At 41.1% G+C, this 20891-nt stretch overlaps 1 protein-coding gene across 16 annotated transcripts in view; it reads right to left on the bottom strand.

Moving 5' to 3' along the window:
- LOC106089068 (small conductance calcium-activated potassium channel protein) overlaps nucleotides 1-20891 on the bottom strand; it is a 965076-nt gene that overhangs the window by 850820 nt on the left and 93365 nt on the right. Inside the window, exon 2 of one of the 16 annotated variants that reach the window (XM_059367763.1) lies at nucleotides 14254-14282. The exons of the other annotated variants lie outside the window; for them this stretch is intronic. The gene's annotated coding sequence lies outside the window, so the exon portion shown is untranslated. The remainder of the gene's footprint in view (nucleotides 1-14253; nucleotides 14283-20891) is intronic. 16 annotated transcript variants of the gene reach the window in all.

The raw sequence follows: 20891 nt of genomic DNA, 5'->3' as shown, positions 1-20891 counted from the left end.
TTTCTTATAATCTACTAGCCGAACCGGGCCCGCTCTGCTGCTCCTTCTTCAACTCTCTAATATCATTTTAGGGTGAGTACACTTCGCCCTGAATGCGGATATCGAATTCGTGCCATTGTAGCCTATGAAGCTGAACGTGTTCGAATCCTGGTGAAAACATCGGACAAAGCGGTGTTTATCACCTCTTAATGTTGGCCACATTTGCGAGGTACAAAGCCATGCATGGTCATTTAAAAATTTTTCCCCAAAGAAGTGTTGCACTGTGGGACGCCCTTCGGACTCGGCTATTAAAAGGAAGTCCCTTATCATTGAGTTTAAACTTGAATCGAAAAGCAACTCATTCTCGGTTCCTGATGGTAATGTTCTTCCTAGGGTAATTATCTCATTAGGCGAGGGCTGACACCTCTGACATTTCGACTCAAATATGGATACCAAATTCGTGATGCACTTCCAAATCCCTTTAATTTGAGTCCCATATTGCCATGGCCGGTAAATATGAACAGTTTGGAGGGTGCTTTGGGGCTGGGGCGGCCACCGGCACTTTGCATTGAAAATAGATATCAAAGTCGTTCATTATTCCCAGCAGAAATTAAGTTCAGTTTAGGGGGTGCTTTAGAGCGTACCCCCAAACACTTGGCTCCAAAATTGGATATCAAATTCGCTTTCTACTCTCAAATAACTTTTATTTGAGTCTTATATTGTCATAATGGGTCGAATAACCGATTTGACGTATCTTCAGGAGGAAAAGCGACACCTAGACTTGAAAGCAAATTTTAATGTCGTATTCGTAATCTACTCCCTAATACCTTTCATTTGAGTCACATATAGCCATGGACGGCTAATATGCCCATTTGGGGGTATTTGGGGGTGGGCGACCTACCTTTACTTGGACCCAGTGTTTTATGCCATATTTGTAATATACTGCCTAATACTTTTCATTTGAGTCCCATATTGACATGAATTCGAATATATGTGTTTAGAGAGGTTTTGGGGTTGGGGAGAGGGGACTGCTGGGTACTTATATCCCAATTTTAATACCATATTCGTTTTCAGGTCTTCAAACAACTTTCGTTGGATACCCTTATTGTGCCCATCGGACCACTTTCGCATGTGGATGGCGTTTTTGGGGTAAGGGGAGGGTCTGCCTCCACCCGATATCCAAAAATTATATAGCCTATGTTTCCGTCCAGACAAACGTACACAATCTATGAAAATTTTAAGAAAATCTGCTCAGCCAAGTATCATATAGTCATAATGGGTCTAATGGCATTTTTGAAAGGTGACGTGACCCCCTATACTTTGATCTGATTTTGTATGGCAGATTCGAAATTTACTCCCGAATACCTTTCATTTGAGCCCCATATTGAAATGAACTTCCAATATGTCGTTTTGGGGTCGGGACGGCCCGATGGGTGCTTAGACTCAAATTTCAATACCACATTCGTATTCCACTCTCCAATACCTTTCATTTGATACCTATATTGTTCCGCATCGCTGCACTTTTGATTTTGGGTTGTGTGAGGGGGAGGGTCCGTCCCCCTTCCGATACCAAAAAATTATATGGCCATTGTTTCCTTCCAGACCAACCTATACAATATATGAAAATTTCGAGAAAATGGGACCGACAGGGTCCACTTTAGATTTTGGGTTGTGTTTTTGGCATAAGGGGGAGGGTCCGTCCCCCTTCCGATTCCGCAAAATTATATAGCCTATGTTTCCTTTCAGACGTGACCCCTTATACTTCGATCTGATTTTGTATGCCAGATTCTAAATCTACTCCTGAATACCTTTCATTTGTGCCCCATATTAAAATGAACCTCTAATATGTTGGTTTGGGGGAGTTTTGGGGTCGGGACGGCCCGATGGATACTTAGACTCAAATTTTAATACCATATTTGTATTCTATTCTCCAATACCTTTCATTTGATACCTATATTGTTCCGCATCGCTGCACTTTTGATTTTGGGTTGTGTGAGGGGGAGGGTCCGTCCCTCCCCCGATACCGAAAAATTATATGGCCTTTGTTTCCTACCAGACCAACTTACACAATATTCGAAAATTTCGAGAAAATCGGACCGACGGGGTCCACTTTAGATTTTGGGTTGTGTTTTTGGCATAAGGGGAATGGTCCGTCCCCCTTCCGATTCCGCAAAATTATATAGCCTATGTTTCCTTTCAGACGTGACCCCTTATACTTCGATCTGATTTTGTATGCCAGATTCGAAATCTACTCCCGAATACCTTTCATTTGTGCCCCATATTAAAATGAACCTCTAATATGTTGGTTTGGGGGAGTTTTGGGGTCGGGACGGCCCGATGGGTACTTAGACTCAAATTTTAATACCATATTTGTATTTCATTCTCCAATACCTTTCATTTGATACCTATATTGTCCCGATCGGTGCACTTTTGATTTTGGGTTGTGTAAGGGGGAGGGTCCGTCCCCCTCCTGATACCGAAAAATTATATGGCCATTGTTTCCTTCCAGACCAACCTATACAATATATGAAAATTTCGAGAAAATGGGACCGACAGGGTCCACTTTTGATTTTGGGTTGTGTGAGGGGGAGGGTCCGTCCCCCTTCCGATACCGAAAAATTATATGGCCTTTGTTTCCCTCCAGACAAACCTACACAATATACGAAAATTTCGAGAAAATCTGACCGACAGGGTCCACTTTAGATGTTGGGTTGTGTTGTTGGCATAAGGGGGAGGGTGCGTCCCCCTTCCGATTTCGCAAAATTATATAGCCTATGTTTCCTTTCAGACGTGACCCCTTATACTTCGATCTGATTTTGTATGCCAAATTCGAAATCTATTCCCGAATACCTTTCATTTGAGCCCCACATTGAAATTAACCTCCAATATGTTGGTTTGGGGTAGTTTTGGGGTTAGACAGGCCCAATGGGTACTTAACCTCAAATTTTAATACCATATTTGTATTCTATTCTCCAATACCTTTCATTTGATACCTATATTGTCCCGATCGGTGCACTTTTGATTTTGGGTTGTGTGAGGGGGAGGGTCCGTCCCCCTTCCGATACCGAAAAATTATATGGCCTTTGTTTCCCTCCAGACCAACCTACACAATATACGAAAATTTCGAGAAAATCTGACCGACAGGGTCCACTTTAGATTTTGGGTTGTGTTGTTGGCATAAGGGGGAGGGTGCGTCCCCCTTCCGATTCCGAAAATATATATAGCCTATGTTTCCTTCCAGACCAACCTACACAATATGCAAAAATTTCGAGAAAATTGGTTCTGCCGGGTTGGGGTGACCCCCTATACTTCGACATGAATTTGTATGCCAGATTCGTTATCTACTCCCGCATACTTTTCATTTGATTGACCATATTGTTCTTATCGGTGCACTTTTGATCTTGGGTGGTGTTTTTAGGGTAACGGTGGAGGGTCCGCCCCCTTCCGATACCAACAAATTATAAAGCCTAATCCTACTTCCTGACCATATTCGTAATCTACTCTCGATTACCTTTCATTTGGTTCCCATATTATCATGATCTTCAAATAAACCTATTTTAAGGGGTTTTGGGACTGGGGCGGCCCCCCAAGTCCTGGGACCCTACTTTTATTATGAAATACGTACTCTACTCTTGAATACCTTTCATTTGAATCCCATATTGTCCCGATCGGTCCACTTTTATTTTTGGGTAGTATTTTTTGGGTAAGGGGGAGAGTCCGCCCCCCCTCCCGATATCAAAAAATTATATAGTCAAAAAAAAAATGCAATCCATAAGGATTTGGGTTTAGCTCAACTAAAGGCGTTTTTGCTTATTTGCCACATAACCCACATTTTTGGATGGCTTTTCTAGATAACCCTTTATGTTTTACTATGCCCCTATCCACCACCCCATTAGAGAAGGGCAATAAAATTAAGTTGTAGTGGCTGTCTTTATTAGGAAAAAAAAAAGAAACTAAAATAAAAAATAAAACGTCCATTGCGTGGCCATTAACTTCAGGTGGATAGCTGGCGGCACGATAACATACCCAGTCGTCATAACTTTAAACTGTGTCTCTGGCATGTCACGCGATGTCGAAATAGTCAGCAAATGGGTAGGGGGTTATTGCACCCCCCGCTGATGTATTTTTAGATACTGCCCTGTATTCATACACAGATGTTTGATTATGTGTGAATTTGAGAAGCTCATGGCGTCTCTTGCCCAGCTGACTGGTTAACACGATAATTTGGTTGGCATGTATGTGTGGCTATTTTCGTTGCTTGTCCCCAGACAGTTGATTTAGTACAACTCGAAATTGTTTTCACTTCTGCTAGCATGTCTCTTGGTCAAGACTTTTTTCTGGGACATTAGTAAAAATGACACAAAGGTAAGGTGTTGAAATGATTGAAAGGAATTTAACCGAAATTGAAAGAAATGCTAGAAAGGGGAATATTTGTCTGTATGTCTCTCTCTGGATTATTACCGCACTACAGTCTGGAGGCCACCATAGCGCAAAGGTTGCTAAACTCTGCGCTACGTCCGCTTGGGACGATGAATGCCTGGTTTCAAATCCTGGCAAGAACATCACACAAAAAATTTCAACCTTAGTTATCCCCTCCTAATGCTGGCGACATTTGTGAGATATAAAGGGTGATTTTTTTGAGGTTAGGATTTTCATGCATTAGTATTTGACAGATCACGTGGGATTTCAGACATGGTGTCAAAGAGAAAGATGCTCAGTATTCTTTGACATTTCATCATGAATAGACTTACTAACGAGCAACGCTTGCAAATCATTGAATTTTATTACCAAAATCAGTGTTCGGTTCGAAATGTGTTCATTCACCGTTCAGCGATGAGGCTCATTTCTGGTTGAATGGCTACGTAAATAAGCAAAATTGCCGCATTTGGAGTGAAGAGCAACCAGAAGCCGTTCAAGAACTGCCCATGCATCCCGAAAAATGCACTGTTTGGTGTGGTTTGTACGCTGGTGGAATCATTGGACCGTATTTTTTCAAAGATGCTGTTGGACGCAACGTTACGGTGAATGAACACATTTCGAACCGAACACTGATTTTGGTAATAAAATGCAATGATTTGCAAGCGTTGCTCGTTAGTAAGTCTATTCATGATGAAATGTCAAAGCATACTGAGCATCTTTCTCTTTGACACCATGTCTGAAATCCCACGTGATCTGTCAAATACTAATGCATGAAAATCCTAACCTCAAAAAAATCACCCTTTATAAAAACTTTTCTCAAAGAAATGCCTTACGGTGGCACGACTTTCGGCCTCAGTTATAAAATGGAGATTGCTTATCATTGAGTTTAAAAACTTTCATCAGGCAGCAGTCATTGATATGTAAGAAGTTTACCACTGTTCCTTAACGGAATGTTCATGGGCAAATTTTGCAGTCTCTAAAAATTTGCCGCTACTCGCTGACTTCAGTTCTCCTTTTCACAACCTTCCACTGTAACAGTGCCACACAATCCAGCACTGGTCTTGCAATGGTCTCCACTTCCTACCGTGCATACTCCGCAGGAGCAGACGATTTGGCAGTAAAGGCCAGAGGACTGCCGTCAATAAACTTGGTTAGCCCGAAGCCTTTCGGGTCAACGCAGTCCAAGTTTAGGGCGTGGGCAACGAACGCGCATGCAACTCTGTGGAACAGCGAAATGGTGGGTAGGATGGCGAAAAACCTATGATGGGATCCGTATCATGTGAAGACAAGGCCATAACTGAAAGGAAATAAGAAGGAGGTCAGTACAGACCTCGGTATCATAAACGGACACATAGGACTACCAGCTCACTAATGTAAAATCTGTGCGACAAGTGATAGCATGTGTAGGGCATGTGTAGGGCATGTGGGGAGGATGATGACGTTGGATCATTTCCTATGTCATTATCCGGCTTTCAAGGCTACAAGACACCGCCACTTTAGTGGGGACACAATACCAGATAAATCAACTTAGAGGCGTGGTTCGGAAAGCAATTAGGGATTTTGTAAATAGCAAGGAATTCGTAACTTAGATTTCCTTTAATTTTATTTTTTAGAGCGCCCAACAAGCTGATTAATGGCTTAGGTGTATGCCCATAGTGGCATGGGGCGGATTAATATCCAACCCCTGCTTTCAACCTAACCTAACCTATACGTAGGAGCAAAAAGTCCACAGTGCCTGTCAGCTTCTAGCCTCCACACTGCTTTTTCCTGTTCTGACCGTCGAAGAACAGGAGTCTAAAATCCCGTAAAGAGCACCAGCCCCGTCTTCCTTTGGTTAGCCCTTAACCCATCTCTCGTAACCCATGGTGATAGTCGCATAACTTACAATAGGAATTGCGACCGATTTTAAAAATCGTTTCCGATTATCGAGTACTGTAGTCGTCATCGATGAATGGAATCGTCACCGATTCTTGGAATAGTAACTGAATCTTGAAAGCATCATCGATTCTTTTAATTCTCATGGATTTCTAGAATCGTTACAAATTCTTGGAATCGATATGATTCTTTGAATCATACAGAGTCTCGGAAACGTTATCGATTCTTTTAATCGTCATCGTTTCCCGAAATCGTTATCGATGCTTGCAATCGTTGTCGATTCTTAGAAACGATATCGTTTCTTGGAATCCATTCCTATTCATTAAACAAGTAAAAAGGCGTTAAGTTCGGCCGGGCCGAACTTTGTATACCCACCACCTCGGGTATATATGTAAACCACCTTTCATACCGAATCTGGACCGATCTGGACCAAATTGACGAAGGATGTCGAAGGGCTTTTCGCAACTCACTGTCCCAAATTTCAGTTAAATCGCATCATTAATGTGGCTTTTATGGGCCTAAGACCCTAAATAGGAGGATCGGTCTATATGGCAGCTATATCCAAATCTGAACCGATCTGGGCCAAATTGACGAAGGATGTAGAAGGGCCTAAGACAACTCACTGTCTCAAATTTCAGTAAAATCGGATAATAAATGTGGCTTCTATGGGCCTAAGACCCTAAATCGGAGGATCGGTCTATATGGCAGCTATATCCAAATCTGAACCGATCTGAGCCAAATTGACGAAGGATGTAGAAGGGCCTAAGACAACTCACTGTCTCAAATTTCAGTAAAATCGGATAATAAATGTGGCTTCTATGGGCCTAAGACCCTAAATCGGAGGATCGGTCTATATGGCAGCTATATCCAAATCTGGACCGATCTGGGCCAAATTGACGAAGGATGTCGAAGAGCCTAACACAACTCCCTGTCACAAATTTCATCAAAATCGGATACTTAATGTGGCTTTTTTGGGCCTGAGACCCTAAATCAGAGGATCGGTCTATATGGCAGCTATATCCAAATCTGAACCGATCTGGGTCAAATTGACGAGGGATGTCGAGGGGCCTAACATAACTCACTGTCCCAAATTTCAGCAAAATCGCATAATAAATGTGGCTTTTATGGGCCTAAGACCCTAAATCGCATGATCGGTCTATATGGCAGCTATATCCAAATCTGGACCGATCTGGGCCAAATTGACGAAGGATGTCGAGGGGCCTAACGTAACTCACTGTCCCAAATTTCAGCAAAATCGGATAATAAATGTGGCTTTTATGGGCCTAAGACCCTAAATCGGCGGATCGGTCTATATGGGGGCTATATCAAGATATAGTCCGATATAGCCCATCTTCGAACTTAACCTGCTTATGGACAAAAAAATAATCTGTGCAAAGTTTCAGCTCAATATCTCTATTTTTGAAGACTGTAGCGTGATTTCAACAGACAGACGGACAGACGGACGGACATGTCTAGATCGTCTTAGATTTTCACGCTGATCAAGAATATATATACTTTATAGGGTCGGAAATGGATATTTCGATGTGTTGCAAACGGAATGACAAAATGAATATACCCCCATCCTTCGGTGGTGGGTATAACAACATCGATTGTTTGAATCATTATCGATTGTTTGAATCATGATCGACTCTTTTAATCATTATCGATTTTTCGAATCATTGTCGACTCTTTGTATCATTATCGATTCTTTAAATCATTATCAATTTTATAAATCATTTTCGATTCTTTGCATCGTTATCTATTCTTTGAATCATTATCGATTGTTTAAATGATTATCAATTCCTTGAATCATTATCGATTCTTTGAATGATTATCGATTCTTTGAATCATTATCGATTCTTTGAATCATTACCGATTCTTAAAATTGTTATGGACGTGAAATCGCTACCGCTTCTTGGAATCGATACAATTCTTTCAATAGTTATCGACGACGGGAATCGTTATCTATTCTTGGAATCGTTATCTATTCTTGGAATCGTTATCTATTCTTGGAATCATTATCGATTCATTGAATCATTATCAACACTTGGGGTCAATATTGATTATTGTAATCGTTATCGAATATGGGAATCACTACCGATTCGTGGAATTACTTTCTATTTATGGAGCAGTTTTCGATTCATCGAATCGCAACGATTATGGGAGTTCGTTACCGACTGTTGGAATCGTTATCGATTCTTGGAATCGTTTTTTATAATCTAGAATCCATAGCGATTCTGAAGTCGTTACCAATACAGTGATTCGCTTCGGATTGTGGGATTCGCATGCAATTTTGGAATCGTTTTCGATTATTGGAGTAGTTATCGATTTATTGAATCGTTATCGATTCATTGAATCGTTATCGATTCATTGAATCGTTATCGATTCCAAGAATCGTTATCGATTCATTGAATCGTTATCGATTCATTGAATCGTTTTCGATTCATTGAATCGTTATCGATTCATGGAATCGTTATCAATTCATTGAATCGTTATCAATTCATTGAATCGTTATCGATTCTTGGAATCGTTATGGATTCTGCGAGTCGCTATAGCTTCTTGGAATCGTTATGGATTCTGGAATTCGGTATAGGTTCTTGGACTCGTTATAGTCTCTTGGAATCGTTTTCGATTATTGGAGTAGTTATCGATTCTTATAATCGTTATGGATTCATTGAATCGTTATCGATTATTGGAATAATTACCGATTATTATAATCGTTATCGATTTATTGAATCGTTATCGATTCATTGAATCGTTTTCGATTCATTGAATCGTTTTCGATTCATTGAATCGTTATCGATTCATTGAATCGCTATCGATTCATGGAATCGTTATCAATTCATTGAATCGTTATCAATTCATTGAATCGTTATCGATTCTTGGAATCGTTATGGATTCTGCGAGTCGCTATAGCTTCTTGGAATCGTTATGTATTCTGGGAATCAGTATAGGTTCTTGGACTCGTTATAGTCTCTTGGAATCGCTACCGATTCTTAAAATCACTTTCTGTCGCTACGACTATGGCAATCATTATCGAAAATGGGAAACGTAACCGATTGTTGGAATCGTTTGCGATTCTGGAATTGTTATCGATTCTATTTTCTCTATCGATTCTGGAATCTCATTATTTGTTCTGGAATCGTTATCGATTCTGGTATCATTACCGATTCAGGAGTCCTTTCTGATTCAGGGAATCTTTACGGATTCTGGAACTCGTTTGCGATTGGGGAAGTCGTTCCCAAATCTGGGAAACGTAGTCGATTTTTAAAATTGTTCCCGAATCTCGGAATTGTAATCGTAGTCTATTTTGAATATTGTTAACTTTTTGGAACGCTACCTATATGATTATCGTTATCGATTCTTGAAATCCTTATCGATTATGGGAATCTTTGCTGATGCTGAGTCTCGTTACAGATTTTGGGAATGGTAACCGATTCTGCGAATCGCTACTGGTTCCGGGAATTGTTACCAATTCTAAGAATTGGTAACTGGGAAATACATCAGCTACAGTAGTTCCATCCCATTCAGAGAGCTTGGCATGCTGGAATTCATAGCAAACACTTTAGGCAACGTTGACATATCATTAGTGCCTACCGGTTCTGCGCAGAATTTCCTTTATGAACTATTCTTCGTTCTCCTACGTTTCCTTCTTGAACCTGACCAGGGTTCTACGATGTTTGCAACAGACCTCAGTCGTATTCTCTTCGAATGATCCTTGTTAAAAGCCTCCTGCTGTCCACCAAGATTGTTTGGTCTTACGAGCCGTACCCGCTACAAGCTTAAAAAATTTTTCGAAGGAGCGTGTTAGATTGTCGAGGAGAATCTTATGAAGATGAGATGATATCGGTCTTGTCATCAAGCCCCGAATCAAGGGCCTCTGTCGGAAACATTCGCAACCCAGCCGCCAGTGAAGCCTAGCTTTACCAATGGAAGTTTCAGTGACAAGCAGCAATATGTTGCAGACTGATACCGACACACTGCCGGGGTTCAGATCTTCCGTTATACCACCAAACAATAATATTGAGTACGTGGCAATGTACAAGGAGTCCATTGTCATTGAGCCTAAAACTTGAATACAATACAACCATTAAAGGCACAAACTTCACTACAAAAAATTATTAAAATATTATGGGAGGTCCTTACTTAAAGCCCCCTTATTAAAGTTATATAGAAGTATGTGTTCTATTTATAATACAAGTACAATAATTGAAAACGCTTATGAAAGGAAAGTGGCTCTAGTAATTTGTTCATATTTGTTTTTACATTACTAGTGTCACAACTTGTGATTTTTATTATTTCTATTTATCCAAAGCTAACTACACGGCAATAGTATGTAAAACAGCAAAATACCTGTCAATCATTGGGAGGGAGAGACTCATGTTGCGGATGTTCATAAGGATCACCATTATTTATTATTGTCGGTCACATTTACAATGTCATATTTGACGATAAAATATTAATCCACATACAATTAGAATAAATGGATTATAAATATTTAATTTATTCATACACGTACCACATACCAAAGGGCCATAGCTAACATCAATAAACCATTAGGCCATCATAACTATGTGTCCTCAGGAGTACTTGAGAAGAAGGAGGGTAAGTTCAGCAGAGCAGTGATATCACCTAAAGTTTTGAGAATTAATGAACTTGGAGGCACTTTCTGTATAAAAAAGGAGTTACCAAAGAGGAGGGACATATACTCGAATGGTCATTGGTGTAATTAAATAAAACAAGTAAAAAGGCATATAGTTCGACGGGGCCGAACTTTGGATACCCACCACCTCGGGTGTATATGTAAACCACCTTTCGTCAAAATCCGGTGAAAAATGCATACCTAATGCCCCATAGCAGTTATATCGAAATATGTTCCGATTTGGACCAAATACTAATAAGTACAAGTCATTGTTCAATTGTGTATAACAAAATATTGTTTTTTTTATATATATCTATATCTGAAAATAAACCGATGTGAACCATATCGGACAATACATGCGCCTTTTATGGCCCCTGAACCTTAAATCGAGAGATCGGTCTATATGGTAGCTATATCCAAATCTGGACCAATCTAAGCCAAATTGAAGAAGAATGGCGAAGGGAGTAGCACAACTCACCGTCCCAAATTTCGGCGGAATCGGGCAATAAATGCACCTTTTATGGGTCCAAAACCTTTAATCGAGGGATCGGTCTATATGGCAGCTATATCTAAATCTGGACTGATCTGGAACAAATTACAGAAGGATGTCGAAGGGCTTAAGACAACTCACTGTCCCAAATTTCGGCAAAATCGGATAAAAAATGTGGCTTTTACGGGCCTAAGACCCTAAATCGGAGGATCGGTCTATATGGCAGCTATATCCAAATCTGGACCGATCTGGACCAAATTACAGAAGAAAGTCGAAGGGCTTAAGACAACTCACTGTCCCAAATTTAAGCAAAATCGGATAAAAAATGTGGCTTTTACGGGCCTAAGACCCTAAATCGGAGGATCGGTCTATATGGCAGCTATATCTAAATCTGGACCGATCTGAGCCAAATTGACGAAGGATGTCGAAAAGCCTAAGACAACTCACTCTCCCAAACTTCACCCAAATCGGATAATAAATGTGGCGTTTTATGAGCCTAAGACCCTAAATCGGAGGATCGGTCTATATGGCAGCTATATCCAAATCTGGACCAATCAGAGCCAAATTGACGAAGGATGTCGAAGGGCCTAACACAACTCACCGTCTCAAATTTCAAGGAGCCTAGCGCAACTCTCTGTCCCAAATTTTGACAAAATCCGACGGTAAATGCGCCTTGTATGGACCTAAGATCATAAATCGGAGGATCGGTCTATATTGCAGCTATATCCAAATCTGGACCGATCTGAACCAAATTGACGAAGGATGTCGAAGAGCCTAAGACAACTCACTGTCCCAAATTTCAGCAAAATTGCATAATAAATGTGGCTTTTATTGACCTAAGACCCTAAATCTACGGATCGGTCTATATGGGGGCTATAGCTGCTCAGGAATATATATACTTTATAGGGTTGGAAATGGATATTTCGATGTGTTGCAAACGAAATGACAAAATTAATATACCCCCATCCTTCGGTGGTGGGTAGAAAAACGGGAGATAGGTTTATATGGGAGCTATATTAGGTTATTGACCAATTTGAACCTAATTGAGCACAGTTATTGGATATCATAACAAAACAGTTCATTCAAAATTTCATTCAAATCGGATAAGAATTGCGACCTCTAATGGGTCAAGAAGTCAAGACCCAAGATCGGTTTATATGGCAGCTATATCAGGTTGTCGACCAATTTGAACCTAATTCAGCACAGTTGTTGGAAGTCATAGCAAAACACGTCGTGCAAAATTTCATTCCAATCGGATAAGAATTGCGCCCTCTAGGGGATCAAGAAATCAAGACCCCTCGATAGGTTTATATGGGAGCTATATCAGGTTATTGACCAATTTGAACCTAATTTAGCACAGTTGTTGGAAGTCATAGCAAAACACGTCGTACAAAATTTAGGCAAATCGGATAATAGTTGCGCCCTCTAGAGGCTCAAGAAGTCAAGACCAAAGATCGGTTTATATGGCAGCTATATCAGGTTATGAACCTATTTGTACCACATGTGGCACAATTGTTGGGTATCATAACAAAACACGTCGAGCAAAATTTCATTCCAATCGGATAAGAATTGCGCCCTCTAGTGGCTCAAGAAGTCAAGACCCAAGATCGGTGTATATGGCAGCTATATCAAAACATGGACCAATATGGCCCATTTACAATCCCAACCGACCTACACTAATAAGAAGTATTTGTGCAAAATTTCAAGCGGCTAGCTTTACTCTTTCCTTTTACAAACGGACGGACGGACATGGCTAGATCGATGTCATGACGATCAATAATTGCAAATTTTGCCCATGAACATTCCCTTGAGGAACAAGGGCAAACTTCTCACATATCAATGAGTGCAGTCCGATTTAAGTTTTTTTAGCTCAATGATAAGGGGCCTCCTTTTTATAGCCGAGTCCGAACGGCGTGCCGCATGGCAACACCTCTTTGGAGAGAATTTTTATATGGCATTCATAGTACCTCACAAATGTTGCCAGCATTAGGAGGGGAAAACCACCGCTGAAAATTTTTGCTAATGGTCTCGCCAGGATTCGAACCCAGGCGTTCAGCGTCATAGGCGGACATGCTAGATTAGTATACCCCCCTTCTATGATGGTGGGTAAAAAATAAAATAAAATGTTGAATAATTGTAGCTTTGAGCTTTAAATGTGTAGTAAATTTTTTTGGCAAACAGTTTTCGTTCAAACTTTACTTCATTTTGGTTTTCCCAATATGATTTTTTTGTTTAAATCAAATATGTCAAGCAAATTTCGCTCCCATTTTTAACATTCATTAGTCTAGCTTTGGCTGTCCCGCAGAGCGCGGAACGTAGAACGCCAAAACCAAATGCATAAAAAACACATTTAATTTGGTATGTATGTGTGTGCGATTTTTTTGAGAATATCTTTTTATTTTAGTGTTTTTTTCGTCATTAACATACGTTGAGTGTAAAGGGCATATGGTTTTTTGGGCACATATGTATATGTAAAGGTGTGCGTTAATGCAGAAAAGGTGGAAATAATGCAAAAATGGTGGATTTGGTGGATTTGGGGAATAGGCCTAAATTAAATCCCTAACTTATAATTTTTAAACATGAACATTTGCAACCTTGTAATGGGGGCAACTAAGAGGTGGCGCAGATAAGGATGGCTGGTGATTGTTTTTGTTACATGAACCCCCTTCTAATAATCATCCGTTTCTATTTCTGCCGACAGTTAAGAGATCATGTGAGACACGTATTTGTTCCCATATTTCAATGATAATTTTAAAGTCGGTATTATAATTTGTTAAGCACTTCCTGTACTCAGAGTACACATGTTACAGTACAAATATAATTAAAATATGCTATGAAAACTACTCACGTTAAAGTCAATAACGATGATTGGCTTACCTGCAAGAAAAGAAAAAAAAATAAAAAATGAGTATTGCTGAAAATGTTGTTTACAAATTAGTTAAATAGAAAGCTATCGTCGACTTTTCTCCATCCCCATTATATATAACAAGTAAGAGCGTGCTAAGTTCGGCCAGGCCGAATCTTATATACCCTACACCATGGATCGCATCTGTCGAGTTCCTTGCGCAGTATCTCTATTCAAGCCAACAAAGAATAATGAATATGGACTGAGGAGGAGGAGCTATATCAAGTTATGGTCCGATTCGGGGCTCAAGAAGCCAAATCGGGAGATCGGTTTATATGGGAGCTGTGTCAAGCTATAGATCGATTCAGACCATATTGCACACGTATGTTGAAGGCCATGGTAGAAGCCGTTGTACAAAGTCGCATGAGAATTGCGCTCTCTAGAAGCTCAAGAACTCAAGATCCCAGATCGGTTTATATGGCAGCTATATCAGGGTATGGATCGATTTGGACCATACTTCCCATAAATGTTGGAAGTGATACCAAAATACCATGTGCAAAATTACAGCCAAATCGGATAGGAATTGCGCCTTCTAAAAGCTCAAGAAATCAAAACCCAAGATCGGTTTATATGGCAGCTATATCAGATTATGGACCGATTTGAACCATACTTCGCACGGTTCTTGGAAGTGATATCAACAATGAGCAAAATTTCATTAAAATCGGATAGGAATTGCGCCGTCCAGAGGTTCAAGAAGTCAAGACCCAAAATCGGTTTATATAGCAGGTATATCAGGTTATGGACCGATTTCAACCATACTCGGCACAGTTATTGAAAATCATAACAAAACACGTCGTGCAAAATTTCATTCAAATCGGATTAGAATTGCGCCCTCCACAGGCTCAAGAAGTCAAGATCCAAGATCGGTTTATATAGCAGCTATATCAGGTTATGAACCGATTTGAACCATACTCGGCACAGTTGTTGAAAATCATAACAAAACACGTCGTGCAAAATTTCATTCCAATCGGATAAGAATTGCGCCCTCTACAGGCTCAAGAAGTCAAGATCCAATATCGGTTTATATAGCAGCTATATCAGGTTATGAACCGATTTGAACCATACTTCACGCAGTTGTTAGATATCATAAAAAAAACACTATGTGCTAAATTTCATTCCAATTGGATATGAATTGCGCCCTCTACAGGCTCAAGAAATCAAGACCCAAGATTGGTTTATATGACAGCTTTATCAAAACGTGGAACGAAATGGCCCATTTACAATCCCAACTGACTTTCACTAATAAGAAGTATTAGTGAAATATTTCAAGCCGCTAGCTCTACTCCTTTAAAGGTTAGCGTGCTTTCTACAGACAGACGGACGGACGGACGCACAGACGGACGGCCATGGCTAGTTGGACTTAAAATGTCACGGTATATATTCTCTATGGGGTCTTAGACGCATATTTCGAGGTGTTACAAACAGAATGACGAAATTATTATACCCCCATCCTATGGTGGAGGATATAAAAATCAATTTGTGTTTGTTTGTCAGTTTGCTTGTTTGTTCGTTTGTGTGTCCCTTATAGACTCAAAAGCGGCTGAACCGATTTTTTTGAAATTTTTCACCCGTGGTGAAAATAGGGTACTACATTTTTTGATATCTGAAGGGGAAGCGGACCCTCCCCCTTACCCTAATTTTCATAAACGCCAGATCTCGGAAATGGGTGGTGCGATTTAAGCGAAATTTTGTGTGCTCTCTTACAGTAACCTGTAAACAAAAATTTGGTATCCAAATTTTGGATGGGGTACCTGGGGGGCCGCCGCACCCCTATAACCTACCAAATTTATATATAGACCAATAGCGACTATATGGGACTCAAATGAAAGGTATTTAAGATTAGAAAACGTATCTGATATCCAATTGTTGGACCAAGTGTTTGGGGGACCACCCCAACCCCTAAAACACCCCTAAATCGGACAAATTTACCGACCATGGCAATATGGGACTCAAATGAAAGGTATTTGCGAGTAGAATACGAATCTGATATCCAAATGTGGGACCAAGTTTCTGGGGGTCCACCCCTTCCCCAAAACACCCCCCAAACAGGACTTATTTACTGACCATGGCAATATTGGGCTTAAATAAATGGTATTTGGGAGTAGAGCACGAAATTGATACTCACTTTCGGAACCACGTTTTTGGGTTTCACACTACACCCTTAACCCACCAACCACAACCCTGGGTTCCTTCCCACTTCCCACCAAAATCCCCATGAGAATATCGGGCTCAAATGAAGTCTTTTAAGAATGGCCCTAAACCCTCCGAGCGAATTCATAGACCAATGAAGATTATATGGATTCAGATAAAGGCAGTTATATTGTTGTACTGTTAGTCAAGCGATATACCATTTTCGTAGCATGGCAATTCACTAAAAGCTCTTTAATTGCCGAAAATTAATATTCAAAGGATAATTTTGTTTCATATAAAGTAAAAGAAGGCTCAGCGGAGCAGATTTGCATTGGGGGGCACACTAACACATTTGCACATTATTTCCCTGGACACGTTCACAATAATGTGCAGTAGTGCAGTTCCCACGGTCTGTCCATTTTGTCATTTGCAAATGCAAATTTGCCCATGAACATTCCATTAAGGAACAGGGGCAAACTTTTTACACATCAATGAGTACAGTCCGATTCAAGTTTAAACTCAATGGTAGGGAGCCTCCTTTTTATACCCGAGTCCGAACGGCTAGCCGCAGTGCGAAACCTCTTTTGAGGAGAAGTTTTTACATGGCATAGTACCTCACAAATGTCGCCAGCATTAGGAGGGATAGCCAGCATTAGGAGGGATAACCATGCCTGAGGCATGATAGAACTTCAAACCTCAATTGGTTAAAGATGGTGAACGTTGGGCTATGTACAGAAAGGTGGAAAGTTCTTTCCACAAAGCCCTGTACTGAAAACGGCGGCATAATTCTGAAGGCTTTGATCGACAACGACTCGGAACGCTCTCTCCCATGGATACAGAGGGCAGGCTTAGGTTTGAATTTCAGTTTTGCCACGTCTGATTTCTGAGGTCAAAAATAGGTTTGAGCGAGGAGGCTCACAGTGGTTTGACGTTGATTCAGCTAATTCTCACAAAGCTCTGGACAAGTGTGTCCTTCGCAGTATTATCGAGAAGGTACAGGGTACCGTGGCAGTGCTAATCTCTGATTTAGGTTAGGTTAAGTTTTAGTGCCAGTCCGCCATCCAGATCGCTTTGAAAAGCCAAACAACTTAGGAAGGTTCACATCCCCTAAATCAGACAAATTGTCAAAGAAAGATAACCTAAAGTTTAACTCCTTCCTACTGCCAGTGCGGGACACACACACAGCAGATTTTCTATGGTATCTTCTTCCTCGACGGCCTCACAGCTTCTACAAGTCGTTACATTTCCTTTAATTTCATTAAATTCAATTTTAATCGAATTTAAATCCATTATTCAAATCTCTTTAATTGCACAAATCTTGTCATTCTTCATCTCCTCACGTCGCCGAATTAAGCCTTTAAGCCAATGTCACAAATCTCAATAGAGACCCATCCAAGCATCCCTCTAACCTGATTCGTCTGTCTTTCGCCTACTTACTTTGTAGTTTAATACAAGTCACGTGGTACTAAATATACCATCATGTTGTTAAATTTAGTACCGTATGTTTATCAAAACAAAAAATAAGTTATTTGCAGTGTCTTAATAAAGCCCTCGTACTAACGCATTAACACACGTACACACATGCCTTGTCATTACAAGTGAGAACAAAAAAAAAAAAGTTCATTAAAATATTCTCGCACCTCACATTCATAAATGTGCGTTTCGAAGGGTCTCTCCATGCGTTCGTTCGTTCGTGAGTAGCAGATGGATGGATGGAGGGAGAAGGTTTTGAGCTCCCCCAAAATGCTTATGGTTTAGATGGCCGCAAATTTGTCATACATTTTTACATGCCATGAGGAAAAACAACAACTAACATTGAATTTCGGCAATGCTGCCAGACCCCCAAGTATGCCATGTAAGGGGCTAGGGGGTAGGGGGGCTATAAGTTGGGATCTCACTCACGCATCCAGTTGACTGCGGCAACCAGGCATATGTTACACATCACCGAAAAGGAGAAAAAGAGTTGATGAGAATTTATTATGTGTGAGTGTGTCATAGATACCACCATGATAAGCAAACAAACACGAATGCGACAACAATGATGGCGATGCCGACGCCGACGCCGATGCCTCCAACGATGACGATTATGATGATGGCAATGATGTGTACATGTTTGCACGATTACATGTGTAAGTATGGGTGTTTTCTACACCTATAGGCATAGAGTCATTAAAGTTTGTGTGCGGCTATTATGCATGGGTTTTTGCCTTAACATGACCTTTTTCGCATTCAAGCCTAACCTTTGGAAGGTTGGGTTCGGTGGGTGTATGGCTATCACATTTGGTTTGATAACGTCGGGGCATTTGTGAGTGAGGTGAGAACTCGTGTGTGTGTGTGTGTGGCTGTATCAGCCACAGCAAGAGAGGACCCTCTGCCAATTAGAATAATATTTCAACGTCATTTGCAAAATTAACAACGTTTCGTGTATCAACGTAAACGTTTGCTGTTGTCATTTGAATTTTACCGTTACAACTTTTCACTGCTAAAACACAAAAACCAATGAAACGTGGCTGGGCGTTTCAATGGGTGGTTAAGTATTTTATATTGGTTGTGTGTTGGGGTAAGTCATTGCATGTCTCAGCCATGTAGCTCATGCTGTATGGCATGGGTGTTCAAAATTTATAGCCGATTATTGAATAGATTCCAATTGCCAAAAAACACATTTTGGCAATTATCCAATATTTAGCTTGACCATAAAGGGGCAATGTCACACTGCCATTGTATTTGAATGGTTCAATTTGTTTTAGAATCCTCCCCCGGAAGGAAGGGGGCAACATTTGTTTCTCTTAATTACATTTCAACCAATCGTTTTGTTATTAGCTCTAATTGAAAAGAAGACAACGAAATTGTTAAGGGATTAGGCAATGTTTAGTTTATTGTATTTCTTCAATTAACCAATAATGAAATTTTCGTAGGCCCATAAAGTTTCCATAAGGTTTCCAAGTGCGCTTAAGGCGCTGAACGCCTGGGTTAAGAACATGTGTGCTGCCTTAAGGCATTTGAAAATTAGAGATAATGTAATGCATATGGCCGAAAAACTGGAAGAGAGAAACGAAAGCCATTAAAAAAATATGAATAGAAACTAAAAAACCGCAGAAGTCTCACAATACTAGAGGGCCGCCCTGTCAGCCATCCCAATCCCTTGAAGAATTCCAGAATTACTCGGGAGCCGACAGGGTGTAAAGAGCAGAAGAGCAAATGTGTTCAACCATATTCGTACAACTTCTCTTTCGAGAACAATTGGCATCCTCGTTCTGGAGAACACCTGCCACAGGGCCTTGGCAACCCTGCAGCCTACAACGCCAGCCCACGCTGAGTCAGCATGGAATCCACCATCGTCATAGTAGGAATCCACCATCCCCAACCAGCCATTCTAAAAGAGGATATACGATCGGTGGCGCTCTCCCAGAGCCCATCAGCCGCATCGTAACCAGCCACCCGGAACCCATCCCACCAATCTGAACAGCAACTCCCAAGGATCGCGAAAACCTTTGCCTGAAGGACACTGAGAAACGAAAGCCACTAGAAAAATATGAATAGACACAAAAAAGCCGGCATAGCGACCGGAGAAGTCTCACCGACTAGAGGCCAGCTAGACCCATACAAAAATTTCGAATGACTCAGGCTCGAGTGTTCACCCATAATCCTTCGATTTCGCAACGTCATCGCGGGGCAATGGCACAGCAGATGCTCAATCGCCTCCGGCGCCTCTTTATGCCCACAGACCTAGCAGATATTTTCAACCCGTGGCTATTGCCACTTCAGCGACCAAACATTGCAGTGGCCGGTCAGGACTCTAACCAACAATCCAAGGTCACGCTACGCCATTTCGAGAACAATCGACATCATCGTTCTGGAGAACACGTGCCACAGGGCCTTGGCAACCCTGCAGCCTTCAACGTCAGCCCACGCTGAGTCAGCGTGGAATCCATCATCGTCATAGTAGGAATCCACCATCCCCAAATAGCCAACCTAAAAGAGGAAACACGATCGGTTTCGCTCTCCCAGCGCCCATCAGCCGCATCGTTACCCGCCACCCGGAACCCATCACAATCTGACAGCAGCTCCCAAGATTTGCAGAAAACCTTTGCTTAAAAGACACTGGGAAACGAAAGCCACTAGAAAAATATGAATAGAAACTAAAAAACCGGCATAGCGACCGGAGAAGTCTAATCGACTAGAGGGCAGCCCTGTCAGCCATCCCAGACCCATACACAAATTTCGAATGACTCGGACTCGAGAGACTGTAGGGAGCTCAGTACAGAAGAGGTGTTCACCCATAATCCTACGATTTCAAAACATCATCTCGGGGCAATGGCACAGCCTCCAACGCCTCTTTATGCCCACAGACCTAGCAGATATTTTCATCCCGTGGCCATTGCCACTTCAGGGACCAAACATTGCAGTGGCCGGTCAGGACTCTAACCAACAATCCAAGGTCACGCTATCCC

The sequence above is a fragment of the Stomoxys calcitrans genome, chromosome 4, assembly GCF_963082655.1.
Source record: "Stomoxys calcitrans chromosome 4, idStoCalc2.1, whole genome shotgun sequence".
NCBI lineage: Eukaryota > Metazoa > Arthropoda > Insecta > Diptera > Muscidae > Stomoxys > Stomoxys calcitrans.
This window is presented reverse-complemented; position numbering and strand designations above follow the sequence as displayed.